Source organism: Xiphophorus couchianus, chromosome 13 (genome assembly GCF_001444195.1).
Source record: "Xiphophorus couchianus chromosome 13, X_couchianus-1.0, whole genome shotgun sequence".
Taxonomy (NCBI): Eukaryota; Metazoa; Chordata; class Actinopteri; order Cyprinodontiformes; family Poeciliidae; genus Xiphophorus; species Xiphophorus couchianus.
Genome location: NC_040240.1, coordinates 28011429 through 28017428, shown reverse-complemented (window position 1 = coordinate 28017428; position 6000 = coordinate 28011429).

Genomic DNA, 6000 nt, shown 5'->3' with positions numbered 1-6000 from the left:
GGCTGGCTCTGATATGTCAGACATTCAGCACTCAGAGGACAGATTAAGAAGGCAGTAAAAATGGCTGCTTGCGTAATGTTCTTTGGCTTTGAACCCCAAGGTAATAGAAGTCCGATGAAACCAGGGCATGAGAGGATCCCACCGGTGCCAATGAATATACAGCACACTCACCTGGTTCTCTACATTAACTTTACTTCTTTTTCAGTCATTAAGTTTGAAGCACTCCTCTGGTTAAAAGGACGTCTACTTGTTAGCCCAGCTTTAAGCATTTGTTCTAAATCCATGTTACATAATGAGGTGGCAGTGTTCTGCATGCAGGCCAGGGGACATCCTGTCTGGAAATAGAGATGTAATGTGAGCCACAGGTTGCTCTACCAGCTGGCTGACTGCTGATCGCACATCACAGGAACTGGCTCCTACCTGAACAGTAAACTCACTTTGATTGGGTAAACACAAAGAGCCAAGAGGCAGAATTTGTATCTTCAAACAGATGACAGCATGTAGATAATATAATGTCTGCTTTTAGATTTTCCATCATGTAAATCAGTCCACATTGTATTGTTTACTGTGTATTGGCTCAGAATGCTGCTTCTACATTAGCAGTATTCTCATGAAATGATGTTGCACAGTGTTAGCTTTTAGCTGGATTAGCCTCAGACTCTGCTTTTCTATTGATCCAGCCACACTACTCATATTTGCAATATGTGCAAATATGAGTAGTTTTAGAATTGTGCCACTCATGGTGGTAACTGTGCTGTTAATTCTGATTTGTTTTTCTAGACTTTGATTTGATTTGATATTTATTTGGACGAATGCTGCGTGTTTGGGCAGCTGTTCCCCTTTGGCAGTGGCGCAAAAAGTGGGTATGCAGTGTATGCACCGTATAGGGGCGCTGCACTAGAAGGGGCGCAAAAACAATGTGAGGAATTTTTTTTTTAGTCACCATTTTATGTACTTAACAGCTGTTTGTATATGAAATGATCAATAACAGAGGAACAGCACTGATTAGGCGTACCTCCCATACAGGTAGCTTGAGCAGCGTTCCTGAAGCGCGGTTTTTTTTTCTCTTTCAAATTTGAATTGTAGGAATGCACTGGACAACAGGGAGCAGAAACTCCGGGGCACAAAACAGAAAACGGAAGAGGGGGAGGAATAAAGATGTTGGCGAGACAAAGAAAAGCTTTTCAAAGTGGTTGAAAGACAGAAGGTAAGAAATGTCAGTGTATCAACAAGAGAGTTGTAAATATTCAGGTTAGCTTAAGCTAGGCTAAAATGTCTTTGTCTCCGCCCTATTGAATCAATACGGGACTCGATTTATTCCGCATTGCTATAAATGTCTTATAGACACACCTATCACACACATCTCAACAATAATGACCAAAACAAAACACGGGAAATATTAAGGTCAGCTAAATTGTGTTGCGCGACCTAAATAGGACCCCCCACGAACTGACGCTGTTGTCACGGTTGCCTAGAGACGGACTCTACGCAGCCGCAGTGAGCTGCTATCAACCCGCGTCTTTTTAAAATGTCCACCCGATAAAACACCGTCCTCAGAAGCAAAACCTCTGGCAAAAATACAGACGGTGATGGGAAGACAGGCTAAACAATCACAGTGAAGTTTAATAGGGGCATTAAAATAAATGTGTCGGTGACATTCAGTGGGTTTGATATCAGACAGAATGGATCAGGAGAGGAACCGCAGACCCGTCAGAACCTAAAGAACCTAAAGAACCAGACATCAGTCTCTTCATCCCTCAATCATTATATAAAAATAATATAGATGGCAATTTAAGGAACAAATCATACAAATAGATTAACAGTAAATAAATTAAGAAATATTGTGAAGAGAAACAGTTTATTTTTTCAACATTAAAAACGTTTGTTAGGATTGTGTAGGAAAAACGTTGATATCTTTTATAAATACAGTGTTTTGTGGTCAATATTATTTCACCATTTTATTAATGTGGGTTGCCAGTTTGGATAAGGCTTCCTATCAATCTGTAAGAATGATAGAAAACATGCTAACAAAAAGCCTCAGACCTGCAGCCCACAGGCGGTTCTAGACACAGGCTAACAGAAGCTGCTCTTTGGCTCAAATATATATTAAATGATGAAATATTGCCCTGTTTTTTGTTTTATTCTTTTTTAATTGCCCTGTAGGCAGCAATTTATTCACATATATGTACATTTATTATTATTGATACTTTAATTAAAGATGAGTTGTACAAGTTTATGTCATTGGGCCAGAGGGCAGGGGCTCAGAAAGTATGCAGTTGCGCCCCTGCCCTCTGGCTTTGGATGTTGAGCCCCTGGAAGGTTTTTAGATTTTACTTTCAGAAAGTTGCTGCATAACCATGGCAAAAATATATTTTTTACCACTGGGAACAGCTGATTAGCATCTCAGAAGCTCAAATAAAACCTGAACTACGACCCCAGAGGAGGTGAAAAGGAGACTTCTGGATGCAGAGCAAGACCAGAGAGAGGAGGAGAAGTTCAAACCATCATGATAAACAAGGATCCCCAACTCCAGCATCTCTCTAACCGTACGGCTGAACAGAGATTGAAAGAAGAGTAGCAAAAGCAAATGAGGTGGATTAGTAGAGCTAGCTAACATCCAGGACATGGTATTGTGGAATATTGTCTTTGCTGTTAGCTGTGAGCTGTTAAAGTGTCATAACAGTCATGTAATTGTGGCACAGCTACCGTCTTCAGTCAGTGGGCTTTTCAGATTCATTACAAGACTGACTGCTACTGGAGATCCTTTCTGTCCACAGCATCACCATCCACAAGAGCAATTTCAAGATACGAGTTACGACAACATATTATTTCTCTTTGGGACAAATAAAGTAGTTTTGAGTTAAAGGAATATCACATCTATTCTTTAATTGGACTGAAATTATTCAAAAGGTTAAAAAATAAAATAAAATCTCACGTTAACAAATAATTGTTTGTAACTAAATCTCCAGTGGTGTTTTGTTGCTACCTCCTGTACGACCTCCTTCAGTCAGGAGGACATGTCCCCCTTCATAAGACTGCAGCCGGCAGACAGAGGGGACCCTGCTGGACCCCAGCCATGAAGGACGGAGTTACTTCCAGAGAAAGAACTGGGATGAAAACTTTTAATGCCAGAATGAACTGTATTAACCCCGTTTCATTTACAAGGAGGAAGAGGAGGAGTGTAGTCATGTGACATGATCAGAGTATAGTCATGTCACATGCAGGACCCCGGCCCCTGGTGGAGAAGAGAGGTTCTGCTTTCACAAAGAAACTGGATCTAAAGTAAATATTCAGTCAGCCGTCTGGTGTAATCACTGACTGTATCCAGCCAGTCCTGAAGATGTGGGCAGAAATGGACTGAACCTGGACCTGTTTTAGTTGGAAGTCACATGTTGTGAATGGAAGATCAATTAAACAGTCATGTCAAATCTTAATGTGTGAAAACAGTTCAGGTTATTTACCGGCGGTTTCTGTACGTACCTAACGCTGTAGTGTAGTTAAAGGTTGATTCCTGCCTGAACTACTCCAGCTCTGACTCTGATCCCAGAAACTGTAACTGGTGAAACATGTTGAGGATTATTTTTGAAAATGAAGGGACAAAACAAACATTGAAAGATCTGATAAACTGCAGCCTGAATAAACAGAGGGAAATTAGCAATAACATGCTGCTAGTCAGATAAACTTTATTAACAGAAGATTGATGAGACCATTTTCAAACTGTCTTTAATGACACAATTATTTTCAAGAGGGAAACATGTGAAATTGTTACCAAGTTTGGTAACTGTGATTGTCCAAGTTCAGACAAGCTGCACATATGTAAGAGCTCTGTCTCTGACTACAGGCAGCAGTCTTCATGTTCAGGGTCAAAGTTCATGAGATGACAATCAGAAGAAGAATGGACTTGATAAGAGGGGTTGGATGATATAGCCTGTTCTCACTAAAAAAGAAAATGGCGGCACAATCTTGGTTTTGCAAAGTTGCATCTGAATGAACCTGAACGTCTCTGGAACATTGACTTGACAGTTATGAGAGCAAAGCTCAGATGTTTAAAGCGTCAGCAAACACTGGAGTACAGTGGAGGAAGGATGATGATACGGTCTTACATTACTGCTACAGTACATGGGCACCTTGTAGTCATTGAACTCATCATAGAGAGTTCAATGACTTTGTAGAGATGCACATTCTAGAATAAACTCTAGGATATTTTGGGCAAGGATAACTTAGTTTGGACACAACCTCACATGTTTCATGTTTTTAATAAACAAAGCAACATTTTATGAGAACAAATTAGTCAAAATGACTCCATGAAAATGACTGATGAAAATGAATCTGTGCTGAGATGAATGTACCGTAGAAGATGAATAACACTTTTGCATCGTGACTATCTAAACCGTCACAGACCCTGGAGGCTTTCATTTCTTCAGCAGCAGAACGTTTCTCACTGCCACACTGTCTGCATATTAATATTCATACATAGAAGTGTCTCTATGTATGAGACACTTGTCTTCCTAGGCGCTGTCTCTGCTTACTGTGAACTCTGCAGCAGGATCTGCTGGCTTCACACATGAGCTGAGAATCAGAGAGCTGACAGATCTGTGAGAAATCACATGCAGCTCAGAGAGCTGAACCAGGAACAATCCAGGACTGTTTTATATATATATATATATATATATATATATATATATATATATATATACATTGGCAAGCAAAGCATGACTGCATCTCTCTTTGAAAACCTCTTCCTGGAGACAATGGTATGCATAAGCCGGACACCTTTTGCATTTAGAACTTTGCTACCTTAATCCCTAAATATGTGTGTGTGTAGGGGTGTGGGTGTGGGTGTGGGTGTGTTTTATGTTACATACTGCAGCTTTAAAGGATGTGTTTAAAAGCTCTTTGATCAACTGCTGTCAGATTGTTAGGATTAAAAAACACAACCCAGTAAAATAAAACTGGCTCAGTGTGTGTTTTTGTGTGTGTGTTTCAAAGTTCCATTGTGAAAGTGTAAGGCAGCATTTTAAGGTGTTGAAACAGGATATAAAAATCATTTCATCTGTTGAATAGGGCTTTTCAGCACTGCACACCAGCAGCAGTGGTGATAGATGTTGATGGTAAAGAATGAAATGAAGAACATTTTATCTGAACTGGTTGTTATGGTGATCCAATCAGAGAAAGAAGAAAACTGTTCCAGATAGAGACAGTATCACTGAGCCCAGTTCCATCACAGTAGCTCTGAGTTGATTTCCTAATATTTTATTTCAGCTTTGTATTATTTAACTTTACTTTTAGCTACAGTGTTAGCTGTGTGTATTATAGTTCTTTTTCGGTTCCTATAGATAGTTTAGCTGGTTAAACTGGGGTTCTATTGAGTCAATATCTTACTTGCAGTGTGTAATTTTCCTAGACTCTTAAACTAAAAAATAACTTTCTAGCTCAGGGGTCTGCAACCTGTGGCTCATTGGGCCTTCAACAATGGCTCTTAATAACTTTTAATATTATTAATTTTAGATATAATAACAAATAAATAATAAGAGTTTTTTTTAGTTTATTCCCGCAATATCAGCATTAAAGTTCCACAAAAATAATGACTCTAAAAGTACAAGTAATATGTTTTTAGATCTGAGTATCTTATCATTATTATTTTACATATATGTTGGTTCCACAGAGAGAGAGAAAAAAATCCCCTCTATTTGCTTGATTCAATCTTAATTTTTTATTTTAAATCCAAAAATATAAATAAAATGGTGGTCCTTTAAAAATGACATCAAATTTTCTATAGTAGATATTTATCTGAAATAATAAATTGTCTTTTTTCCAAAGATTGTGTGACAACATTCTTTGTAGAAATTCAATGCAAATATTACGGGAACAAAGCGAAAAACTAATAAATAATAAGCTAAAAAAATGTATTAGTTGTTTTTTTAAATTATTATTCTTTTTAGCTAAATAATTCAGTCATCTAACCTCCTAACAGAACCCTGACACCTGATTAATACTGAA